The 26,592-nt window shown below is 49.6% G+C and overlaps 1 protein-coding gene across 3 annotated transcripts in view; it reads right to left on the minus strand.

Moving 5' to 3' along the window:
* Window positions 1-26,592, minus strand: part of ATRNL1 (attractin like 1) — a 1,060,182-nt gene that overhangs the window by 575,379 nt on the left and 458,211 nt on the right. The gene's annotated exons all lie outside the window — the stretch shown is intronic.

Genomic DNA, 26,592 nt, shown 5'->3' on the forward strand with positions numbered 1-26,592 from the left:
GACAGAAATGCATGGAATGGAATAGCATTTGCATATGATTTCAAGAACTCAGTTGTCAGAAGTGGTAGCTACTTGGACTGAGTAGAAGGGTGTCAGTCAGTCTCCAAATAGGGTAAAGATTAGGAAGTGCAGCAATGAAGAATGTGGGACAGCCCTTGGCCAACTCTTCAAAATGTCTGCCTGGAAATGGGTGGTTGAGAGGCGGTAGATTGTTCTGGCATCTATCATCATCTCTGTTGCTGGTTGTACTGTCTCTGGAACTGGGCATATATTGTATTGTGGAAGTGCTGGTTGTACACTGTCTTGTTTCTTTTTATTGCCAGGTAATTCCCCAGAGTTTTCAGTGTGGCCTGGAAGTCCTTGAGGATATGAAGAGCTGCATCCTTTGGGTGTCAGCAAAGTGCCTGTGTCCCTCAAAGAGTAGTTCCTCAACATATTCAGGGAACTCAGATAGATAAAGCAATGAGGCCCTCAGTGTGACCACAGATGTAGCAATGAGGCAGGCATCTGTCTCAGTGGTATCCAGGATGCCCTGTAATGCCTTTCTGGTGATGACGGAACCCCCACTGATGTCTGCCTTGATTACGTATTTTCTGTCACTTGAAAGGTGGTCAATTAAAGGAGAACCTTTGTGAAAATAGGCTGTGTGTGTTTTTTATGAGTAATGCCACATAGTTCACAATGCAAAACAGAAGGGTGGCTGAAGAATAGTCCTGCTTGCTGAATAGATCAAGGAGTTTCCAAACCTTATTATATAGGGCATTATGATGGTATGCTGTTTTCCCCTCTGATTCATTGCACCCACTGCTAGTGAATTTGGAGTGTGATGCATGAATAGAAACCCAGTTCCCTTAGATACCACATAGTACTTCTTGTTGGATACAGTAAGGGGGAGTTGTGGCTGGAGTCTTCCAAGTCATTTTAGCTGGGTCCATGGAAGCGTTAACGAACAATGTGAACATTGAGGCAAGAGAAGCTTGAAGAAAATCAGTCAGGTTATTCTGCTTCTCCAGTTGCTCCTTCAGGAAGCTATCAAGGGAGTCAGAAACATATTTATAAAGTTCTTGAAATAATTTAAAGTCACTACTTGATGTGGGAGGGCACAGCCTGATGGTGTTGTCAGGAGATAAAAATGAAGTATGGGAAGGTAGAAGCATCATTGGGTTACCCTCCAGTAAAGGGCCCTTTGATGGGTCCTCAATACCTTCTGTTTCCTCTTCAAGATCTTGTGATGAGGAAGAGGCAGAAGGGGACAGTGATCTCTGTGGTCAGTGTCCTGGTCAACTGGCTGGAAGGCTTATCCTGCTGGGCTCTGTGTAACACCCAGGGATCCCAATATGGCCAGTTGGGCGGCAGAGTCATGGGTCACAGCACCCACTGAGGGAGTTGCCATGCTAGGGGCTGCTGATGCAATGGGCCAGGTCTTGGCAAGGAGTGTCGATTCCTGCAGGTATTACTTCTTCCCTATCAGTAGAGAGAGGAGGGGTTGAGCCTGCTGGTGTGGTGATCAGGCTAGTCTGTGGTCCAAACAGGGTGGTGTTGGTGCCGAACAGAGGTATGTCAGGAGTGGAAGCTGCCAGGAGTGGAAGCTACCAGGAGGTCAGCAGGCTGGTGATCTGCTACAGGATTGGAAAAAGTACTGATGGAAAAGGCAGAAAGAGAGAGGACAATAGCATCTGCCTGCAGCTGTAGCTATACCCTGCATAGGCTACTTCACTTCTGTACTCTGGGGGAGGATTTCTCCCCTCTCACTGCTCATGGTCTAATTCAGTCTAGACACCAGACCTTATGTAAGTAAATAAAGTTTCAACACATACAAAAGACTGGTAAGAATTTAAGGAATTCTGGACACAGCTTCTTTTTAGTCTGTAGCAGTTAAAAGCCCTCAGAGCATGAGTGTGAACCATCTGCCATGATTCAAAGTAACACATTTATTCTCTAAACACACACACACACACACACACACACACTAGCATATCAAAACAAGGGACTTACTTATCAATTGTAGGACCAGTGCTTACAAGGCCAGTTCAATCAGGGTGGTGGCTATGGCTCACTCCAGCAGTTGATGTGGAGATGTCAATACCAAGAAAGGTAAAATTGTCTTTGTAGTGAGATAACCTTTCCAAGTCCTTCTTCAGACACAATTTGATTGTGTTAAATTTGCACACGAATTTGCAGCTCTCTTTGTCTTTGTAGTCTGGTTTTGACGTTTTTGTGGAAGGATGGTTATTTTTAAATCTATTAGTGAGTGTCCAGGGAGGCTACAGATGTTGTATGTTACCTTTCTTGATGTCTGATTTGTGTCCATTTATGTTTGGGTGCAGAGTGTCTTGTCTGGCTAATACGCACGGCAGAGGGGCACGGCTGGCACATGATGGCATATATCACATTAACAGCTGAGTAGGTTGTTGAGCCCCTGTTTTGTTTTTCTTTTGTTTTGTTCTGGAGATGTTTAAATGTTATATTGTGTTACGTTGTATTCTTACAGATAAAACAATATCAAAGTGCAAGAAAAAAAAACATATTTTCATCAAGAATATGTGTTTCACTTTTGTCCTGAACACAGTTTCCCCCATCAATTCCCATCACATTTTTCATTCACAAAGTGTTAATTAGGTATAATGATTTTCTAAAAAACTAGGCCATTAAATGTCTTGCATACTGCATAGATTTTTCTTTTAACTATGGAGCAAATTTTAATGAAAAGTGTGAGACACAAAAATCAATGTTGTATTCATCTATTTAAAAAAAACTTTTGATTTTAGATATTTTATATAAAACAGGGTCAATATGTATTTTATTTATTTTTACACTTTCAACAGTTTAAAAGCTCTATAAATCTGATGGAATATAGATAGTCTTCAATCCAGTATCTGTGAAATCTTTGTTTTATAGATGTTAGTCATTATTTAATTCTCTCTCTCTCTTTATTTTACTGTTACAGTTGGTTCTGTTCTCTCACTGCACACACTGTAAAAATATAATCTCATTGCAGTGGACTGTAAATATAATCTCATTGCAGTGGACTGGAGTTCCACACTCATTGGAGTAGAGACTGGAACCTGGGTGTTTCACCCCAGTGAATTCCCTAACCACCAGACTACATAGTCAGACTCATTTTCTCTCTCTGGCTCAGTAAGTAAAGGCTCTACCTCTAAAGTCCGGACTTCCAGCAACATCTGTGGTCTGGCACCCCCCTGGGTGCTTCCAGGCTGGAGCACCCATAACGAAAAGATGGGGGCCTCATGCTCAGCAATTCCTCCACTATCTTCCCAGAGCTTCCAGAGCACTGCAAGGAGGAAGGAGGAGCAGTGGGATGGGGGAAGCTTGGGGAAAATGGCAAGGTGACTGTGGAGCCAAATGGGACTATGCTCCTGGGACTCCACAGCCACACTGCCTCTTCTCCCAAGTGCCATGCCCCAGTTCCCACTTGGCAGCCACTGGCAGCAGAGGTGTCAGCACTGAACGAATAGGAGCAAGATGCTGAACCAGGGAGATAAGCCTGTATACAAAGTGGACACGTTTCAACAGGATGGAAACAGACACCCTTCTTAGAAAATCCAACCTACTTAATGATTGGGGTACTCAGCTACAATGTGGGACACTCAAATTTAAACTCCCTTATCCACATGAGGTAGAGTGGAGAACTGAACCTGGGTTTCTCACAACCCAGGTGAATGTTCTTATCAGCAAAACTATAAAATATTAAGCGAACAATTGACAGCCTCACCTTCATTTCTGAATGGTGCCTAAGTCTCCTTGTGAATCTAGGACCCTTCCCCATCACCTCCACCCCAAGGTTTTTGCTATTTTTGGCTAAAAATATTCAGCAAATTTGTGTCAAACTTGTTAATAATATTGGACTCCTTGAAAATAAAATATTTGATTCAAAAACATTCATCTAGCTCTAGTAATCAGTCACCTACACCATTGCAAACCAAGGAACAAATGGCTGTAAAATGATCCTAAGGCTGTGTCTACCCTACGAGATACAATCAATTTTAAGTCAGTTAGCCCAATTTTTCCCAGTGCCTGTCCTCACTGTAAATTTCATTAGCTCGATTTATGGACCACTAAAACCGACGTGATATTGAAATCCTAAAATCGAAGCAATCCGATGGGTGTTGCATTCTATTCGAATTTAAGAACCTGATTGAAGGGTGGTGAGGATGCAGCATGTATTTAAATTGAATTCATTAGCCTCCACAGATGTCCCTTAAGTGCCCCACAATGCACGACAGTTTCTCCGTTCTGGCCTCTTACATCTCCACTGCTCTCAATTGCATAGGAATTAGGCAACAGGATCATTACAATTTGGCACTTGCAAGCCCCTGGCGGTAGGGTCATGACAGGCTGAAAATCTTCTCTTTTTCTTTGCTAGGAGCACGACTGTGGGGTCTGTGCTTCTGTGTATACCTCTGCTAGATGCCTTTTTTTCTGTGCTGCCTGGCACCAACTACTGGACCTCCGTACCATGTGTCGGCTAGGCTGTAGGTGGGGGTCATGCTTGGCTGGTAGTATAAGAAACTTCTTTTCAGCCATTTACATGTTGTCCTGACCCCCATATCCCCTTTCTTCCCTACTCCCGGAGGCACCACACAGTCTGGAATATTCCCGTGCTCAGCCACATCGTGTAGCTTGACCCTGAACCAATAAAAGGACGTGCTGCACAAGGTGTCAAGCACATTGCGCGTGGTGAGGGTCACATTTTTCCGGGGCTGGCTGGAGCCAGGGCTCTTTTAGCCACCTGGGGGATGTCTCCTTTGGGAGTCATGATTTTGAGGGGCTGCCACTGTAGCCAGGGCTCTTTTAGTCACCCAGGGGACATCTCCCTCAGTGGTCATGATTTTCAGGGGCTGGCTGTAGCCCAGGCTCTTTTAGCCACTCAGGGGACATCTCCTTTGGCGGTCACAATTTTGAGGAGCCAGGGGTCTTGTAGCTGCCCTGACGCATACATGTGTCAATAAAGGCAATGTATTAGCCATACAATTGACACAGTTGTCAAAGGAAGGCTTGCGGCGGGCAATATTCATGTCCAAAGGGTCTTCTTTTCCATGTGCAAACCTGGTTGTAGTCTGGGGTCTTTCAGCTTGATGAATCGTTCCAGTTTCAGTGTAACAACTGTGTCTGCTTTGACAGAAGAGTCTTCTTTGTCAGGTGGCCTAAATCCAGATTCAAGTCTGAGAGAGGCACTCCAAGTGTGGTCATGATTTGTCTGTCTTTTAGCCTCCCTGGCCCATTACTGATGACTCATTTGAGTTTCAGTGTAATAACCATATCTACTTTGAACATACTTAACGTGACAGGGGAGGCGGAGAATGAAATGTGGGAAGATGGCGTCATATACCCACATCTACTTGTGGGGCCAGAATGCAATGGGGCTCAGAGAACTGTGGAATAGGTTCTCACAATACACTTCAGCAGCACTTGATTTAAGCTTGATTTTAGGGGAGCATGTGAGGTGAAGATGCTCCAAATTGAATGGCTAAACCTAGTGTTAAGAAATTTATCTTAATAAAATTGATCATATGTCGTAGTGTAGACACAGCCTCAGTCAGAATAGCAGCATTTTCAATCTGCTTTCCATCCATATATAAAACAGAAAAAGGTAAAGGGGCATTGGAGAATCAGGACTTTTGTCTGCACCATATTAAGCAACATCACATCAATAATTTTTATGGTCAGCTGCGGCTTATTGTTGTGGTAAGATTTTCACATTTTTTAAATTCTAGAAAAATATTGATCACTTCCTCAATTAAGAAAGACAAAAGGCTCATTAGAAGCCAGTCAACATGCCAGTAATGAACTCATGTGCAAGTACAACAATCAGGCAAAACAAAGCAGCCATCAAGTTAAATAGAAAAAAAAATTTAAAGCAATACTTCAACTTCTGCATTACTATTTCTTTTAAAAGTATTATTTCCCCTCTTTGATGAGTGCACATGACTCTTAATACAGTTAATTATAGTTGTGTGCACAGAGGTGGGAATAGGCCTATTCCTAACAAGTCTTTGGGAAATATTTCTTAACTTTATTAATTTGGGGCAAGTCATTATAATAGCTCAGTATTTCAAAAGTATAAGGGATTCGTTGTCAATGTTCGTGAGAATGCCCATTTTACTGATGGGGAACTCAGAGACAAAAGACAAAAGTATCTAGCTTTAGGTGCCCAATCTGAGATATTTAAAATCTGATATTTAGCACTAAATAGCGCTGATATGTTCCAAGTGGGGCTTCCATTGACTTCAGTGGCAGCTGTGAGTGCTCAGCACCAGCACTTCGGCAAATCAGACTCTAGGGTCTCAAGTTGGGCAGCCTCTGTGAAGTTTGGATTAAGCAATTTGAATCACATAGGAACTCTGTGGCAAAGGGAGAGATAGAATATGATTCTCCAAGACATCATCTGACTCCCTCATACATGAGATTTTCCCTTCTCTCGTTGCAGTCCCCTGCATCCTTCACTACTCACTTTCCTCGGTATTCCCCTCCTCCTTCGGTCAACAATAACCACAAATAACATGCTTTCTCTGATACGGCTGACAAGGGGAAGGTGGACATCCTACCTCCACGTCAAACTTAGGATTGCGCAATTATCTCCAGACTGAAGCTAAGATTCCACTTGGTCATATACATGCTCTCTCCAAACCTGAACTTTGGCCTCTCCATATGCACAAGCAGAAGAAACTTCAGAAGGGTTGCATCAGGCCATCCACACCCTCAGCAGGTGCTTCCACATTTTCCATCAAGACAAATGGCTCTTCACAACCAGCATTCTTGAAAGGCTATGCCAGAATCACTTACATGTCAAACAGGAGAACTGTAGCTGAATTTTTAGGGTTTATCATCTACACACAGGGAATGGAAATGAGCCCTCCAAAAGGTGACAGCAAAAATAGATTGGGTGACAAGAAAGAATGTCCAGAAATATGTTATTTATTCCAGGGTTTGCTGTTTTGCCTAACACTTTTACAGCCTTCCTCTGAAATGGAGCCCCATTTTCATGGTCCCCATAGCCCACTCCAAACAGTTCACAGTTGAGGCAGATGCTTCTAACTTCATACTGGAACAGTCCTTTCCCAAAGTGCTGCTCCTGATGATGGGTGGAGCCCTCACTTCCTCTTCACCTCCCTCCCACACACTCTCCAACTGTCTGCCCCACTCTCTAAACTCCTTGATCCAAGGCCAAAGCCCCCAATGTACCCTCCCAAACCCCTTATCCTATGCCCCTCCCCAGAGCCTGCCAACCCTTCTGGTGCCCTTGTCCTCATCCCCCTGCACCCCAACCCCAATTATGTGAGCATTGATGGCCCTCCATACAATTTCCATACCCTGATATGGCCTATGGGCCAAAACCTTTGCCCACTCCTATTCTAGGCTCTTACCAGGTCTGGGGAAACTATAATATTAAATTGACTGGGACAAACATAGCCAGACAAATGCTCATGGAAACCCACAGACCACATCCCCATCAGCCTCCTGTGAATCCACAATAATTCTTACCCCAAGAAACCAGGTCCCAAGCCCCCTAGACAGCACCCTTGTGGGGGAAAAATACTGTGTCCATTCAGCTCATCAGGACACCATGTAACCTGAGTGGCTGTAGAGGCCAAGACGCTGGTTATTAAGCCAGGAGCAGCTTGCTGGCTTCTCAAGGCTTATATCCATCACTGCAGCTGCTCATGTGTTAACTTGCTCCTACCTTGCACCCAGCCTAGCCTCTGTCCTTCCTCTGCTTTGAGCCACTCCTTGTCTGCTACCCTGTTTGCTCAGTCCGACTTTCAGGTCAGTTCTGCGACCTGACTAGAGACTCCAGCCTGACTTGTGGCTTGAGTCTCTTGATGACAGACTCTGGTCACTAGGCCTGCTGCCAGCTCCAATCAATAAGCTAGACCTCCCTTGTCCCAAGTGCCAATTAGTAAGGATAAAATTTGATATCCTCACAACGATTATGTATGTGAAACTAGAGAACTCTTATGCTTTCATATAAACTCACACAGAAAAATGATAAAAGACAGAAACATCACGGCACCTGTGGGCAAACACTTTTCACAAAATGATCAGTCCATATCTGTCCTCACAGACATTGTCCTTAAAGGACATGTGCATAACATCTTCAAAAGATGACCATGGGAGTTTAAATTTATAACAGCTAAATATTTATCGATCCCATGAAATTTGAGGCACTGTTTTCATGTTCTTTTCAACAGTCTATGCCACTAGCTTTGCCTTCTCCCATGACCATGGACACATTGACTACTTCATCTTGGTCTCTTTCAATATAGCTGTGTCTACATGTAAGTGCCCTTTCGAAAGGCAAAAATCGAAGTTCGGCTTTCGAAAAAGCAGCCATTGAAAGAGAGCACCCGCCGCCATTTTGCAAATCGGCGTTCCGATCTGGTCTTTCGAAGTGCCGTCGAGGTCTTTCGAAAGAGAGCGCCCACATGGCTCCAAGCCCTCTTTCGAAAGAAGGGAGGCAGGAAACGTTGCGGACGGGGTCCCATGGCTGACAAGCCCTGGCCAGCTGCCTCCTTTAAAGGGCCCCTCCCTCCGCCCTCCCCTCCACATGAGCCGAGTGCTGCCCAGCCTGTCCCAGGCGGGCAGAGCCCACTCGTGCCCACCATGGAGGCCCAATGACAGCTCGTGCAGGAGGACGCCCTCATCATGGACGCCCTGCTGGCAGTGCTGTGCACCCTCGCTGCAGCTGCACCTGCACCTGAGCTCATTGGGTGGCTGCGCAGTCCCCCCGGGGCCACAGGCCTCCCCCCATCAGGGCACCACCAGGTGCCCAATCCCGGGTGCCCCGATGCCTCTGGACCCACCCCAGCAGCACCGACTGCTGGGAGCACGTGGTGCTAGAGGCATGGGGCGAGGAAAGGTGGCTGCAGAACTTCCGCATGTTGAGGCAGATTTTTGATGAGATCTGCCACTGGCTTGCCCTTGCACTCCGGCACCACGACACCTTCATGTGGCCAGCCCTCACCCTGGAGAAACAGGTCACAATTGCCATCTGGAAGCTGGCCACCCCGGACTGCTATCGCTCCGTGAGACAGCAATTCGGGGTGGGCAAGGCCACTGTCGGAATTGTACTTATGGAAGTAAGGTAGGGCCGGGGGGCTGGGGCAAGGGGAACTCTCTCCTGCAAGGGGTCGGATGGGGCAGGAGCTGGACGGGAGCGGGAGGGGGCGGCATGGGCCAGGGGCTGGACGAGAGGGGGCAGAATGGGCCCAAGGCGGGGGGCAACAGCCGCCACACCTGCACTAGACATGCGTCCCCCTTCCCCCTCTGCAGGTCGTCAGGGCCATCAATGCCTGGGGGATGTGGACAATACCGTCACCAGCTTCCAGGACCTGGGCTTCCCGAACTGCAATCAGCGCTTTGGATGGCACACATATCCCCACCCATGCCCTGCCACACAGCGCTGGCCAGTACATCAACCGAAAGGGCTACCACCATTTGGTGGTGCTGCAGGTCCTGGCGGACGTGAGGGGCCGGTTCAACGACCCCTACATGGGCTGGGCCAGTAGCACCCATGATGCCCAGGTCTTCCGGAACTCCGGCCTCTGTCGCCGCATGGGGGCCAGCACCTTTGTGCCCCAGAGGGAGATCCCCGTGGCAGAGGATGTCACCATGCCGCTCTGCATGGTGGCAGATGTGGCGTACCCCCTGCAGCCATGGCTCATGAGGCCCTACATGGGACACCTCGACCCCACCCGGGAGGCGTTCAATGAGCACCTCAACCACGCCTGCAACGTGGTGGAGCGGGCCTTTGGGCACCTAAAGGGGCAGTGGAGGTGCCTCCTCTCAAAGCTGGAGGTCAGGGTCCCCAGTGTGCCCCAGATAGTGGGTGCCTGTTGCATCCTCCACAACATTGTGGAGGGAAAGGGGGACACCTACGTCTCCAGGGGGTGTGCTCCAGCTGGCACTGTCTAGGAGAAGCTGGGCGCTGCCCCCAGCCACCAGGCCCACCGGGATGGCCACCGTATTCGGGAGGCCCTCAGGCAGGCCTTTGCCGATTGCCACCTCTGACCCGCACACACACCCACATCCCACGCACATCCGTCACCCACCATCCCTCCCACCCCCACCCCCACCGCACCTGCACATCCACCAGCCACTGAGGAGCACAGCACAAAGTGGTGAATAATAAAGAAAAGTTTATATAACTGGGTGTTCATAAATATGTACAGCGGGAACCTAACTTGGAGGGGGGCAGGGGGAACCTGACTCGGCGGGGGGGGACCTAACTTGGAGGCGGGTGAGGCACTCATTCCAGTGCAGGGGTGGTGGGCTGCGAACCCTGTTGGCCCCTGGAGCCCCTGCCCCCCTGCGTGCGGGGTCCCCAGCAGCGGGGGGAGGGTGCCAGTAGCACCGGCAAATATTGCCGGCAGGTGGGCCTGGTGGGGGTGGAGGGGGCAGGCTCGGTGGGGGCAGAAGGGGCAGGACCAGCATGGGGAGATGCCGGGGGGCCAGGAGGCGGGCCACAGTGGCCGTGTGCTCGCGCACAGAGTGGCCAGTGCCCTCAAGGGTGTCCAGCAGTCTACCTCAGGCCGCCACTCCATGTCAGCCCCAGTGAGCTGGAGGTGCTCTTTGGCCACCTCAGCCTGGCGCTAGGTGGCTGGGTCTTCCTTGGCCCAGTGGGGGGCCCTCCAGCCATGGCCCTGATGGCACGCTGCCTGGGGTGGAGTCCAGACACCTCTGACGCCTGCAGATGGGCTCTCCAGGATGAGGGATGGCGCGGGGCTCTGCTGGCCCACGGATGGTGTGGCTGGGTGGAAAGGAGGAGAGCATGTCAGTAGTGTGTCCTGGACGGAGGGGACCCGGCTGTGGCCTACTCGCCCGAGCCCACCCCATGGGGTCCCCGCCCCCTGCAAGGGACACTGACCCCTCCAGGGAGCACCAACTGCCCCCCCCGGACCGGGCCTCCCAGCCTGGGTGTGATTCCAGGGGTATCTCCCACAGGTGGCCCTTCCCAGCCTGTGATGCGCGGGCCCTGGGCGCTGTCCAGCCACCACACCTGTGCAGCTTACGGCACTGTCCACTGGGAGCAGGTGCTGGGCGTTGCTGGTGTGGCACCGCGGGGTGCCGCATCCCATGTGGGGGCTGGCCTGTGTGCAGCCCGGGACCACCAGTTCTGGGTGTGGGCGCCTAGCTGTTGCATTGCCCCCACCATGTGGAGTAGGTGTGCGCCCCCTCCCTGGACGTACCTGAGGGTCCCTTCACGACGTCCGGAGATGTCCAGCCCTCAGTTGCTCAGCTGGAGGAGCAGGAGGGGATCACTATGGTCAGCTCCCCCTCCTCACTGGACCAGTCCATGGTCCCCTCGCCCTCCTGGGTCCCTGATCCAGGCTGCTCCTCCTCCTCCTCTGGCTGCAGCTCCTCACCGTAGGTGTCCAGGAAAGCCACGGGGGGTGAACTCTCCTGGGGCCCCAGGATGCTCCGTAGCTCCCTGTAGAAGGGGCATTTCGCTGGTCCTGCCCCGGAGCGTCCGGCCTGGTCCCTGGCCTGGGTATATCCCTGATGCAGCTCTTTTACTTTGGAGTGTACCTGCTCTGCGGTCTGCTCCGGATGGCCCCTGGTGTGGGGGCCCTGCGCCAGGCGGACGAAGGCTGCGGCATTGCGCCACTTCACGCCCATGTGGTGCAGGACCTCCTCATCCTGCCAGAAGCCAAGGAGGTCCCACAGCTCCCGCTCCATCCAGGAGGGGGCCCTTTATTTTTCTCCCCCTGGGAGCCTTGCGGGGGCTCGGAGGGGGGACTGTGGGGCTCGCAGGGGGGCTGGCTGCTGGCCATGAGGGTGCTGGAGCATCAAGCTGGAGCGTGTGTGCAGGTTGCTCCTAGGATGCTCTCAGCTTCCTGCCATGGGTTTCCTGTGTGCGTGCTGTTTTAAGGCAGCTGAACGCGGGGATCACAGAGCCCCGCTGCTGCCAGCTGGAGCAGCCCCACGCTCCAGCTGATCGGCACCATGGCAGACCTGTATTTCGAAAGGGCGGACTATGGAGCGTCTACACGTGTATTCTTTCAATTTATTATTTCAAAAGGGAGTGATCTTCCTGATACAGGACCGGGGTTCGGATTTCGAAGTCTGCACCCTGTTCTTTCGATTTTCTTTTGAAAGATGGGTTTACACGTGTGGATGCTCCTCCACCTGCTCTTTTGAAAAAAGGCCATTTATTTTGAAGTTTTTTGCCCATGTAGACACAGCTTATGAGTTAACTTCTTTTGCTTAGCAATCTGTTCCACTCTGTATTTTGCTGTGACACCCTCATTATCTTTCCCAGGCCCAAAGAACTACTCTGTGCAGGTCAGAAACCTGTCACTTTCAACAAGAGAAGTTGGTCCAATAAGAGAGATTATCTCAGCTACAAGGTCTCTCTCATATCTAGGGATCATTGTGTCCGCACAAAAGCTACAAACAACCCAAAGAGAAGTTACTCACCTGTGTAGTAACGATGGTTCTTCGAGATGTGTCCCCGTGGGTGCTCCACAGTAGGTGTCGGGCTCGCCCCGGCGCCGCAGCTCGGAAAATCTTCAGCAGTGTCCGTCGGGTCGCGCATGCGCTGACGCGCGTCGGCTCTCCACACGCTTACAGTCACGTGCGCAATCCGGTCCCCGCCAGTTCCTGATCAACCGCTCCGGACGCCCCTGAAAAACACACAAACAGAGCTCCAAAGTGGGGAGGAACGGGTGGGTAGTGGAGCACCCGCGGGGACACATCTCGAAGAACCATCGTTACTACACAGGTGAGTAACTTCTCTTTCTTCTTTGAGTGGTCCCCGTGGGTGCTCCACAGTAGGTGACTACCCAGCAGTAACCCCCCCCGAAAAAGGAGATCGGTACCCGATTTATGTGCAGCTTGCCCGTGAAAGGACTGCTGTCGACAGGCGTGTATCCTCATCAAGCATCCTGTGCATGGCGTAGAGCTTGGCAAAGGTGTCATAGGAAGACCACATTGCCGCTCTGCAGATATCTCTCAGTGCGATGCCTTTGAAGAAGGCCGTTGACGCCGCCATCGCCCTAGCAGAGTGGACTCTTGGCGGAACTGGCAGAGGAGTCTTGCAAATCTCGTAACACAGTCTTATGCAAGACACAATGTGATTTGAAATCCTCTGTGAAGATAGCGCTTCTCCTTTTGACCTGGATGCAATGGACACCAGTAGTCTGTCCGTTTTCCAGAAAGGTTTAGTTCTATCGATGTAGAAGGCCAGTGCCCTTCTTACGTCAAGTAAGTGCAACCGTGCCTCTTCATTTGAGTTGTGAGGCTTAGGATAGAACGAGGGCAGCACTATTGGTTCGTTGATATGAAAGTCTGAAGAGACCTTCGGAACGAAGGCTGGGTGTAATCGTAAGACCACCGCTTCTTTTGAGAAGATCGTGCAGGGTGTGGACATTATGGCCGCGAGTTCACTCTGCGAGCTGACGTGAGTGCCAGGAGGAAAGTCATTTTAATAGTAAGTAGTCGAAGGGGGACCGTAGCCAATGGTTCAAAGGGCGGTCCCAAGAGGGTGTGTAGAACTAGGTCTAAACTCCATGACGGCGGTATTGGTTTCTGAGGGGGGTACAGATTCACCAACCCCTTTAGGAAACACGAGACAACAGGATGGGCAAATGTGGTTGATCCATCCTCTTCATGCCGAAACTCTGATATAGCCGCCAGATGCACCTTTATAGAGGATAGCGAAAGTCCATTTTGTTTGAGATGTAGCAAATAATCCAGAATCGTAAGTATGGTGGCGTCCTGGGGTATTAGTTGCCTGGAGGAACACCATTCGGAAAAACACAACCATTTGTGCTGATAAGTCTTTCTGGTGGAAGTTCTCCGACTACATTCAAGGACTTGTTGTACTCCCTCTGAGCATGTAGTCTCTAAGGCGCTTAGCCATGGATGAGCCATGCTTGTAGCCGAAGTCTCTTCGGGTGCGGGTGCAGTATTGACCCCCGAGCCTGAGTGAGAATGTCCGGTACTGTTGGTAGGGGAAATGGCCGATGTTGAGCCATGCGCAAGAGCAATAGGAACCACTGTTGCCGGTCCCAGGTTGGGACTATGAGTATCATACGTGCTTTCTCCCTTCTGGCCTTCTCCAAGACCTTGTGTATAAGTGTCGTGGGAGGGAACGCATAAAGTAGAGGGCCCTTCCATGGGATCATGAAGGCGTCCCCCAAAGACTCCTGTCCCATGCCCGCTCTGGAGCAGTATTGGGGACATTTCTTGTTTTCTCGGGTGGCGAACAAGTCGATTTGGGGAAAACCCCATCTGCGGAACACCTGGTGAAGTAGGTCTGAACGGATCTGCCACTCGTGAGTGGGCGCAAAGTGTCTACTGAGTTGGTCCGCCTTGACGTTGTGGACCCCCAGTAGGTATAAAGCATTTATGATTATATTGTTGGTGATGCACCAGTTCCAGAGTTGGACTGCCTCCGCACAAAGCGTACGAGACCTGGCTCCCCCCTGTAGGTTTATATAAAACATGGTGGTGGTGTTGTCGGTATTCACGCCGACTATTTTTCTACGCAGATAATTGTGAAAATGCCTGCACGCATTGAACACTGCCCTGAGGTCTAATATGTTTATGTGCAGTGTCTTCTCTGCGGGGGACCATAATCCTTGAGTGGTTTTGTTGTCCATGTGAGCCCCCCATCCCATATGGGAAGCATCTGTTGTAATGAACACAGTAATTTGCGGTTGGCAGAAGGGCACCCCTGTTAGGAGATTCTTGGGGTTTCCCCACCATGTTAGTGAGCTTCGTGCCTCTGTTGTAAGTGACACCCTCTTGTGGACGGTGTGGATTGAGGGTTTGTATACGGTTGCCAACCAATGCTGCAATCCTCGCATATGCAGCCTGGCATTTTGCACCACAAACGTGGTGGTTGCCATATGCCCCAACGAGCACGAGAGAACTGGAATAGTGGGGCTGTACGTTAGTAGTTGTACGAGAGACTCAATGGCACGAAAACGAGCCTTGGGTAAATACACCCTTGACGTGACTGTGTCTATCCGAGCCCCTATAAACTCTATATTTTGCGTGGGGTCGGTCTTTGACTTTGAGAAATTGATGATGAGGCCCAGTGAGGTAAATGTTTTTGTGGTGATGTGTATCATCCGTAATACCTCCGCTCGGGAAGTTCCCTTTAGCAGGCAATCGTCCAGGTACGGGAAAATGAAAACTCCCTGTCTGTGTAGGTATGCTGACACCACCGCTAAGGTCTTGGTGAAGACTCTGGGTGCTGAAGAGAGTCTGAATGGGAGGACTCTGTACTGGAAATGATCTGTGCCCACAAGGAACCGTAGGAAATGCCTGTGGGCTGGATGAATTGCGATATGAAAATATGCATCCTGTAAGTCGAGAGCTGCAAACCAATCGCCATGGTCTAGTGCCGTGATTATTGAAGCCATCGTAGTCATTTTGAAGCGCTATTTGCGTAGGTACTGGTTCAGTGCGCGTAGATCCAAAATGGGGCTCCACCCTCCTGTCTTCTTTTCCGTCAGGAAATACCAGGAGTAGAACCCTTTGCCTTGAAATTGTTCCGGTACTCTCTCCACCGCCCCTATGAATAGGAGGTGGTCCACCTCCCGCCTTAATTCCGGTAGGTGAGAGGGGTCTCTGAGAAGGGGTGCGGTGGGAGGATTTGGTGGAGGTAAAGACTGGAAGGGGATCATGTATCCCGTGTTTACAATCTCCAATACCCACTTGTCCGACGTGATGCTTTTCCATTGTGAGTAAAATGGCTTGAGTCGGTGATGGAACATGTACTGAGATTGGCACTGAGGTACGGTCTTGGCTTCATGGCCCTTGACATACCCGTCAAACTTTCTGTCTTGCACTTTGCCCTGCGGAGGCGTTGCTCTGCTGAGGCCGGCGCCTAGGGCCCTTATAATGTGTTTGTTGATGACGTCCCTGATCATACCCCTGTTGAAATTGGGTACGTTGCTGTTGGTAACCATAACGGCATTGCTGAGGATAAAATTTCTTCCTTCTGAACGGTGGGGTATATATCCCCAAAGTCCGAAGTGCCGCTCTGGAATCTTTGCTCGAGTGTAGGACTGAGTCGGTCGATTCAGCAAACAATTTTATTTTGTCGAAGGGGAGGTCTGCAATTTTGACCTGTAACTCCTTTGGAATGCCGGATGTGTGAAGCCATGACTCCCTCCGCATTACCACTGCAGTGGCCACGGCGCGGGCCGCTGTGTCCGCCACATCCAGTGCAATCTTCACGCCCGCTCGAGAACCCGCATAGTCCTCTTGCACAATTGCCTTAAGAATTGGCCTTTTATCCTCCAGAAGGAAGTCCATGAGAGCAGCAAGCTTGGAATAGTTGTCGAAATTGTGATTCGACAAATGAGCGGCATAGTTGGCCATGTGGAGCAACAGAGTAGAGGAGGAGTAGGCTTTTCTACCCAGAATATCCAGCTTCTTTATGTCCTTGTCCAATCCCCCAGATTTGTACTGGGACGATTTGGACCTGTGTTGGGACAATTCAACCACTAGCAAGTTTGGCTGTGGATGACTAAATAGAAATTCCATACCTTTCACAGGGACGAAGTACTTTTTGTCCGCTCTTTTGTTGGTAGGAGGAGCGGATGCTGGAGTCTGCCATATATTAGTGGCTGCCTCCATGATTGCATCGTCCAGAGGAATAGCAATTTTAGATGAAGATGGAGGCCTGAGGTTTTTAAGGAGTCTGTGGTGTTTCTCCTGCACCTCTGCCACTTGAATACCTTGGGATTGAGCTACTCGTTTGAACAGCTCCTGGAACTGTTTCAGGTCATCTGGGGGAGAAATGTCTCCAGGGACCACGGCCTCGTCTGGCGAGGATGAGGAGGTATCACTATGGTATCTCTCCTCCAATTCCTCTGGATCCTGGCTGTATTGATGTGATTGCCTTTGTGGAATTTCGAGGTGCGGTTCAATGCCTTTAGACCCATCCTCTGATTGGGGAACTCGTGGTGTTCCCCCAGGTGGAAGCAGAACACTGTGGCGTTGAGGGGTGGTCGACGGGAATCCATAGTGAGACGTCGACCTCCTATGCTGACGCCCCACATAATGATGGCGGTCGTAGCAACAGGGACAGGGGTCCGGCAATGGAGACCTGGACCATGACCCAAGGATGTAAGGGTGGTGCCTGGAATGTTGAGACCTCCGAGATGATACCGACGTACGAGGAGAGCCTCTGTGAGAAGACTCGTAGGGATCTCTGCTAGATGATGGAGAAAAGCGTGCAGACCCCTGAGATGGACTCTGAAGAAAAGGAGAAGGACGTCTGTGGCAGGCTGAAGGTGTTGCTGCCCGTCGAATCTCCGGTGGTGATCGTGGTGACAGAGGCAGCACAATTACCTCAGGAGATGGGCTGCGGTGCCTGGTCTTCGTTTTAGCCTTTACCCTCTCGGGTGGTCTTATCGGTGAACTTGGTACCGGAGCAGATGTCATGCTGATTTCCACTGCTCCCGGTGCCGTTGTTGCCGGTGCCGATGTCCTCGGTGCTGTCGTCTCCGGTGCCTCTGGAGAAGTCTCGATCGGTGCCGCAGCAGCTGGTGCCGGACTGACTAGTACCCTCACGGCTCTCGGTGCCGTCTCCCCGGTAGCTGCAGGGCCTTGAGTAGTTGCATGCGCCGCGGCTTTACCAGTGGAGGAAGCCAGTGTGCGCGGGCCCTTTGTTACACTAGTCCCGCTCCCAACAGTAAGGGGCAGGGATCGAGTAGGCGAGGCTCTTCTTTTCTTCTGCGCAGAGGAGGTCAAAGAGGCAGCCTTCCTCTTGTGCAATCCTGAAGAGCCCTCCGCATGCGTTGCCTCCGATGAGGCAGGCTGAAGTGCTTTGTCAACTAGCAGCATCTTCAGCCTCATTTCTCTATCTTTTCTAGCTCTATTAGTCAACTTGGAACAATGGGAGCACTTCTGGGGAACGTGCGTCTCCCCGAGGCACCGTATGCATCTGCTATGGCCATCCGAAGCAGGCATGGCCTCCCAGCAAGATTCACACTTCTTAAAGCCGGGGGATGGCATTGTTAAAACTTAACTCTGAGTCCTTAGGTGCTAATAGCACACTTAACAGTCTGTTAGGTGATGTTAATAACCGTTGGCCTTTGAAGGCCGACAAACAAAAGCAGCGGGCCCGCCCGGAGGCGGCCGCTGCGGTTTTAAGATAGTCTTTAGCTTTTAACAACTTTTAACAGAGTAACTAACTATAATAACTACAGAACTGCTAACTATGAACTGTTAAAAACTATTAACACGAGAAAAAAATAAGATTTATCTGTCTCAGGCGTTGGAGCCGGAGAGGATTCCGTCTGCAGCCGTTAGCAGTTGAGAAGGAACTGGCGGGGACCGGATCACGTACGTGACCGTAAGCGCGCGAAGAGCCGACGCGCATCGGCGCATGCGCAACCCGACGGAGACTGTTGAAGATTTTCCAAGCTGCGGCGCTGGGGCGAGCCCGACACCTACTGTGGAGCACCCACGGGGACCACTCGAAGAAGAACCAATGTTATTTTGTGTTTGTAATTCCATAAGTTTTAAAAAAGCAAACTGAAAAAAAAAAAAACTGAAATTCATTCAGATATCATAGTGGCATTCATATGGGTCATCACTGCTTAGATCCACCACACACGAACTCAGAACTATCATAATAAATAACAGTTTTAGTAATCAACATCTGCAGGAACCAATACTAGAAGGGGATGTGAGACACTGGTAATAGTGACAGCAGAGGAATGGTGAGACTCAGAAATTTCGAGATGAATGCCAGGCTCGGAAGAGGAGCATGAGCACAGATTGTTTTGCTTATTTCCCTTCAAGCATGATCCCTTCTGCCCTGCCCCATCCTGTTCCAGTCCTGTTTCTTTCCAACTCGCCTCTTCATCAAAGTCACAGTCTGGCTTAGCTAATCTTATTCTCATGTCTCCAGACTACGTGCCCTGTTTTCTTGCTCTGCCCTTCCCAGTTTCCACCACTTTGCCTCTTCACCCCACCCTGGCCTGTGCTACTGCCCATCCATGGCCATATTCCTGATCCCTGCTGGCTCCCCAATTCAATCGCCCTCTCTCAGTTGCTCATCTGTGGCTCCTTGTCTCAGTCTCTCTGTCCACGCAGTCCCAGTTCTCCCCCAACACCATGGTTTCTTCTCGGTCTCTTCCCACTTACTGGCTTATTCCCTTTCACCATTTCACTGCCTGGCTCCCAGTCCCAATCTCCCTACTTAGACCATTGAAGCCACCTGTCCACCCACAGCTCCTTGTCTGAACCTACTCACTTCCTCTCCACAGGTTCTTCTCTTGTCCTTTCTGCCTTTGCATCAAGTAGCTTCCTTCCCCATGCTGCCTAGGCATAGCAAGGGGTCATTAAACACATAAGAGTGTATCTCCCTGCTCTCAATTCAGGTAACCAGACCCAGCCCGGGCAGAGGGCACAGCTACTACTCAGACTCAGGTTGTAACATAGACAGTGCAGACAGAATCTGCAGGGAATTTAGCAGCTAAAGTCTCAACTGGGCACGTACAGCCTGTTTAAAAGGCTTATATAATGCACCCAAATGTAGGCCGATTTTCCCAGGGACGTTAAAAGGCACGAAGTCCACACCGCTGCCCAATTTCAAGTTCTCGATCCAAAGCACTGGAGTGCTAGAGGTTTTAAAAGAAGAAGTCAACTGATACTTTTAAACATGGGCATGTTTTCCCTAATATCATCCTTCGAAATAGCTGAACTGTTTGGCTTAAACTTTCCCCAAAAATCAGACTGAGGCAGACATTCAGTAAGCAAAACTACAGCCCAAATGACAGAACAAAGATAACCAAAACCAGGGTCTTATAATGGGAAAGGTGCAGCAACTTCAGTAACAGGTGAAGTTACAAGCCCCAGCTATCATACATTTAGGCTCCTGGCTCCCTTTTTGACTATAAATAGACAGGTGTCTATCTTGTCATGTGTAAATACTGAACTGCTGATGCTCTTAGTCCACGTTGTTCTCAGCCACTTAAAGTACCAACTAAAAGCAGGCCTATGCTGGAAAGTTTGCTTTTGGACAGTGATAGATTTTACTGAGCCTGCATCTATATTATGAGATAAATTTGACCTTAATATTGATTTTGTAATTCTGGAATTTATCATTTCAAATTTGACCATCCTCACCTCTCCACAAAGTCGACTTATTGCTGCCACACTCAATTGGCAAACATCGACTCTTGCAGTAGTGCATTGTGGGAACCTATCCCTCAGTTCCCTCATCCCTGTAGCATTCTGGGTATGGTTGCTGGTCTTTGAGAACATCTTCACACACTGCATTTTCCTCATTCCCCTCCAGTGGTAAGCAAACATCCATTTTTCCCGTAGGAAGCAAGGAACAGTAGGGCATTCACAGAGATGGCAAAAACATTTACAGAAATGTCTTTCTTCTGCAGCTGAATTCTCAACTGACCATCCACTGAGTGTTCCCCCTCCCATGATGCACCCCATTCCTGAAAATAATACAGGGACCAGTACTGTATTCTCAAAGTTAGAACAAAGAGGATAGAAAAGTGTAGGAAAAATTTTTTTGACTTCCCTCTTTGTTACACAGACATTGCCAGCACAGGTGATGGCAGTGAAATAGCCCTGAAAAGCTTGAAGACACAGAAGATAGGAACATATTTGCAAAAAAGAGAGTTGCTGAGGGGAGAGTCTTTGGCTTTCTCGTGCACTATAAGGCTCCTGTGCAACATCTGTGTTCTCAACTGGCCATTCACTGACTGTCTGGGACTGTATTCTCCAAGTCAGAGGATAGAGAAGTCTCGCAAAAATACTGTTGACTTTCTTCTTCACTCCACAGACCTTGCGAACACAGGTGATGATGGTGAAATCTCTTAAACTTATAAAGGAAACAGGAATCTCAACTAGACACCCTCTCCCCACATGTTTCTGAGGGGGGTCAAAGAATGCAGAGAGATAGGAAATGTTAGCAGAAAGATTTTAGAGCAGAACTATGAAACCAGCAGGTGTCTGCAATGGACAGCAAGCTCCCAAAAACATTTTTGGCAGCGTCTGGGGTAGGGGGTGCTGTGCTCTGCAGTTGCACAGCTGCTTGGAATGTTGAAGGAGCTGAAGTAGCCACAGGGGGAGACTTCCCTCTGGAAGCAGCAAGCCCCAGATTATCTCAGCTGAAAGATGAGACTTCCCCACGGCATCTGCAAGCACCACTGGTCCCTTGCTAGGGGCATGGAGGATTCTGTGGGGGGTTAGTTGAAGTGGTCCCCCCCCCGACTATCTTAGCCACTAGGGAAGACTTCCTCCTGGCATCTGCAAGCCCCAAATATCTTTAGTTGCTGAGGAAGGCTGCCCCCCCGGGGCTGCAAGCCCCCAAAATTCTTTCCCGCCCTTGCAGCCCTAAATGCACGCAAGCTAGGAAATGGTGCTGCCTGGCATCATGGTCACAACCAAACGGCAGGCACGTCCTTTTTCTGGGTCAGGGGCTACCCGTGTGATGTGGCTGAGCGTGGGAAAGACCCCAAGTGTATGGCATCTGTGGGGGGAGGGAAGGGGGTTCATGCACAAATATAAGCCACTGAGAAGCTTTTCAGTGTCTTATGCGAGCACAACATGTGCTGCGATGGGGCAGCGCAGAAAAAAAGTAACAAGTGTAAAAACAGATCCATGAACTCCCTGCAGGGCCTATTTTTAATGGGTAGGTGTGCTCACAGCACTAACAGCAAAGAAAGAGAGACATTTATTTATCAGGCTCTCATACAAACATGAGCCCACTGCCACAGGCTTGCTGCTCTCACTCCCAAATTCTCGGTCTTCCTGTTACCTAATTCCAGAGCAGCGGCCAGAGAGGAGCACTCAGGGGCATTGTGGGTTACATACAGGACGCCTCTGGATGCTAATAAATTCGATTTTAAGACATGGCACTTCCACACTGGTTTTTAATTGAACTGTTGTATTCGAGCTTGATGCTATTCCCATCAGGTAATGACGATATTGCAATCTTGATATCAGTGCTCCCTCAATCGAGCTATTGTATTTAAAGTGAACACAGTCACATGGCAATATCAAGGTAACTACCTTAAAATTAGAATTTCTCTCTTAGTGCACATGCAGCTTGAGAATGGTTGCTCATTGCCAAAACAGGAGCTGGCCACATTGAACTCACAACAATGGCCTACAAAGAAAGAGGGTTCTGAAGAATATTTTTTAAAATGCCCTGTTAAAAGAAAAAATTGTTTTAAAGGTTCCATTCTCATTTCAGCAGGTAACACATGGCATTCCAGAGGTTAAACACTATGTACCCATCTTCTCATTCCATGTTGGGATTGGGGAATGGGTGTAGTGGAAGCAGAGTGCTATGAATTTCACTGATCAGTGCAGCAGATAGCTTCTAGTAAGGTAAATTAAAGCAGCACTTTCACCCTCAGGCACCCTAAGATCAAGGGAAGGGAAAGGTGTCTTAGAGCTTTGTAAACTTGGTATAGCTGGGAATTATGCCTAGAACTTGTGGGTTGATATGTTTCTTGGCTTAGTGAACTTCTTCTCTGAAAAAACAAAAAAGCAGTCATGTAGCACTTTAAAGACTAACAAAATAATTTATTAGGGGATGAGCTTCCATGGGGAAGAGCCACTTCTTCAGATCTGGAGACAGTGTTGTACTGGAAAAACGTGCACTCTCTCTAGATCTGAAGAAGAGGGTCTGCCCCATGAAAGCTCATCACCTAATAAATTACTTTGTTAGTCCCTTGAAGTGTTACATGACAGCTTTTTTGTTTTGTTAGAATACAGACCAACATGACTACTACTCTGTTACTATTTTTCTCTGAACCACCTCTGGTTTCTAAAAGATAGATAATTAACTCTTGTTGGATAATTCTATTCACAATAACCAGATTATTTCTTTTCAATCCTGCAATGTTTAAATTATTGTTTCTTTGACCACTTATTTTACTAGATTAAGAAAGGACAGCATTAATGTTACTAAACTGTACCTTCTCATTGAACTGGGTGTTTATGTTTTGTTGAGTTTGGATGATGTTAAATAAAATATGATCAATCTTCACCACTGTGGTAAAGGGTAAAAGACAAGATTCTGTGCCTGAGCTGGTACATTTTCACGACAATTCTGTATGACTGGATTGCTGTGAGTAATTTTCTGAACAAAAAGGCAAATTGCTTTTCTGGGGAAAAAAATCAAAGAACAGTGTCTTGCTATTTTTATTTCCTGAAATCTCTTTTAAAGTTATAGTAGGAAACTCCTCCTTCACTCCAATGCCAGTCTTGTCCCAGGCAGTCTTCCCACATTTTTCTATTTAGGGCATTCTCTATTCATACTTGTTCTACAAGATATACTTTCATCTACATATTGTATGAGGCATTTTATTTCTCCTTTCTGTACTTTGCAGCTATTATTCAGTATTTCTATTAAGAGTTTGTTGAGTACAATTGTGTTGATATTCACATAGCTTTTATGACTGAGTTCTATCAACTGCTTTTGATGGCATTTGAGGCACAACTTGGGTGAGGCCGTATCTTTTATTAAGACAAGTTCTTGTGATGACAGAGAGAAATTTTCAAGCCACACAGAGCTCTTATTCAGATCAACATGGTATGATCTGTAGATTATCTTTGTTATTTGGGACCAAATATATAACTATATCACACTTATACAGTACCTATATTAAACCCATTTCAATCTAGGATAACTGATTTTGTTCCCTAACTCCCTTACTTCTAACATGCAGGTTACATCTACATGTGAGGCTTTTTCTGGCAAAACCGGGCTTTCTGACAGCACACATCCGGCACCTCACCCAGGCAGCCACTTCCTTCACTTTAAAAATATGTCACAGGCTGCCCAAGATCCCCCTGGCTCTTCACAAGATGCTGGAGAGGGTGCTCAGGACACACCCCACGGCACCAGAAAGCAGACCCTTTCCTTGTCCAGCTCTAGGCTCTGGGACCTGCTGTCCTATGGGGTGATGAGCCAGAGCCCTGGCGGAGGCACAACCACCCAGTCCACACCCTGGAGCAGGTGTGGGCCAAGGTGAAAGAGTCCACCAGGGTCACATGTGTGCCCGGGATCCACAGCAGAGGTCGGGGCAGAGACGGACACCTGCCTCTTTTTCAAGGAGCTGGACCACCTCCTAGGGGGCAACAATAGCACACCTAGCCACGAGACAGTGGACACCAGGGACGAGTCCTCCCCCAATGGAGATGGTCCCCCGTGACCCAGAAAATCTGCCGGACCCATCCCAGGACCCATCCTCAGATCCCGAGTCCAGCCGGGGCACCCTCATAATTGCCCCAGACTCAGGCCCCTCCAGTCCCACAACTTCAGCAGAGGCATTTCCAGACCTATTCACGGGACTGTCCAGTGAGTACCCGTCAGGTCGCACACCCCCACTCTGGGACAGGGGCAGGTGGGGCATGTCACGGGCCTTGCCAGGACAGCTTGGGTAGGACACCATGCTGCGGGCCTGGCACATGCACCAATGAACATGGTAGTGCATCCCACTCTGACCCAGCAGGCAGCCCCTTCGCATGGGTACCAGCCCACTGACAGCCCCCTTGGGTATGAGCCACAGGGCCCCAGGGGAGGGGGCCATCCGCCCCTGCCACAGACAGGAGCAGGCCATCCACATGGGTGACAGGCTGACCCCACACACACCACCAAGAAGTGCGTCTCCCTGCTAGCGGGAATGCCTGTAGGTAACAGGCAGTATCTGCCCGAAGCCACACACATGTAATGGGGCCCTGGGGAGGGCCAGGCTGTGCCCGTCATCCATGCAGGGACCCCTCTGTGGCTGCCCCCACCAGGCAGCTAGCTTGTTGGGCCAGGACTGGGGGGGTGCGGGGGACTGTGGTCAGGCCAGTCCTCATGATACCACAGGGCCCCCTGGGGCAGAGCCTGCTGTGCAGGGGGCATGGGCACTGGGAGCTGTGCTGTGGGAAGGACTCACTGCCTCCCCATCTCCCATTACAGCCGCACTGTCTGAGGGCCAGGCCAGCCCACCCTGCACAGCCAGGCAGCCCCACAGATGAGCCGGGGCCAGTGGAATTGGGAGCAGCATCCCTGAGAGACGACACCCCACCATCACCTGGGCATGCCTGCAGCCAGAGAGGAAGTCAATGCCTGGAGAACGATAGTCTCCACACCTACACAGTCGCCCTCCCATGTCAGAATGAAATCATGGAGCAGAAGCTGCAGCCAGAAGAGGAGTGGCAGAGGGCATGGGCCTTGGACCAGTGGCTGGACTGGGCCGACTGCCCTTTGGACATCCTGGAGGCCTCCATGCCCATGGTCCCTGCTGCTCCCCTTCCCCTCGCCACCATTGCCAGACCTAAGAATGAGACCTTGGTGTCAACAAACCTACAACAGTATTATAGAAACTGTGTTATACACAGACTAGAACGATGTATGATACAGCGTCTTTCACACACAGTGTAGTCTACAGTGCTTTACAGAGCAATGAGTTACAGCAGTTATTAGTAATGAGGTAACTGCATGGCTAATGTACCCACAGTCAGAATGTGGACAGTAGAACATTTTAAAGTTACTATGAAACAGCAAAGCAACCTTTGCATTCACAGACATGCTTCCCCTATGTGTATTCAGAATAAGATCTGCTGACTTTAGTAACAGCACATTTTCACTCCTGTTAACCATGGGTTGCCAATTCAGCCAAAAAGGGGATGAATTGGATTTTATTCTGGTTCATAAATCATCAACAGAATATTAAGTTTCAATTATTTACACCTTTACAAACCCCCTAAAAGCACTGGGATTGCGCAAACGTAACTGATGGTCCAATTTAGGCTACAAAACATTTATAACAGATAATATGATGAGGAATTTATATTAGGCCAAGAGAAAAAGGACAGATAGGTGGAAATGCCTGAGAGAAAAAAAAAGTTTTATTCTCAGGTGCCTGCTTTAGTTTGCAGGGCTCATAGTTAGGAAAAATGATATACTTTGTTTCTAAAATTAGCAGAAGGAAACAATGGAGACAATAAAAACAGAATCCTTATACAGGCTGTACCTCCCTCATCCAGCACCCTTGGGATCTGAATGGTTCCAGATGAAGGAATTTGCTGGACAAGGGGACATCAGGCTGGCTGCCTGGAGAATAGGTCCCATTCCTTCAGGGCTCCCCTGGAGGGCTGCCGGGTTCTCTCGACTCCCAGCTGGCAGGCGTCCCTGAGGCTGGGGCTGCTAGGGGGGCTCCACACCGCAGCTGGCTCCCAGCCACAGGGCTGCTGGGTTCCCCCACCCTCCAGCTGGGGTTCTTGCAGCTGGGACTGCCAGCAGGACTCCATGCCCCAACCATCTCCCAGCCATGCGGCTGCCAGGATCCTCCTATCCTCCTACCACTCCACTGGGGTTCCCACAGCTGGGGCTGTTTGCAAGGCTCTGTGCCCCAGCTGCGGGTCTGATGGGGTCACCCAGGCTGGGGTCCTCATGGCTGGGGCTGCTGGCAGAGCTCCGCACCTCAGCCAGCTCCCAACCATGGGGCTGCCAGCTGCAGCTGCTCTCTGATCCAGCAACATCCATTCTCCTGCCAGATGAGGGATGTTGTCAGATGAGGGAATTTGAACCTGCGGATGTTTTTCTCCACTTCACCCAATCAGCGAGCCACTCTT

This window comes from Carettochelys insculpta, chromosome 7 (assembly GCF_033958435.1).
Source record: "Carettochelys insculpta isolate YL-2023 chromosome 7, ASM3395843v1, whole genome shotgun sequence".
Lineage (NCBI taxonomy): Eukaryota > Metazoa > Chordata > Testudines > Carettochelyidae > Carettochelys > Carettochelys insculpta.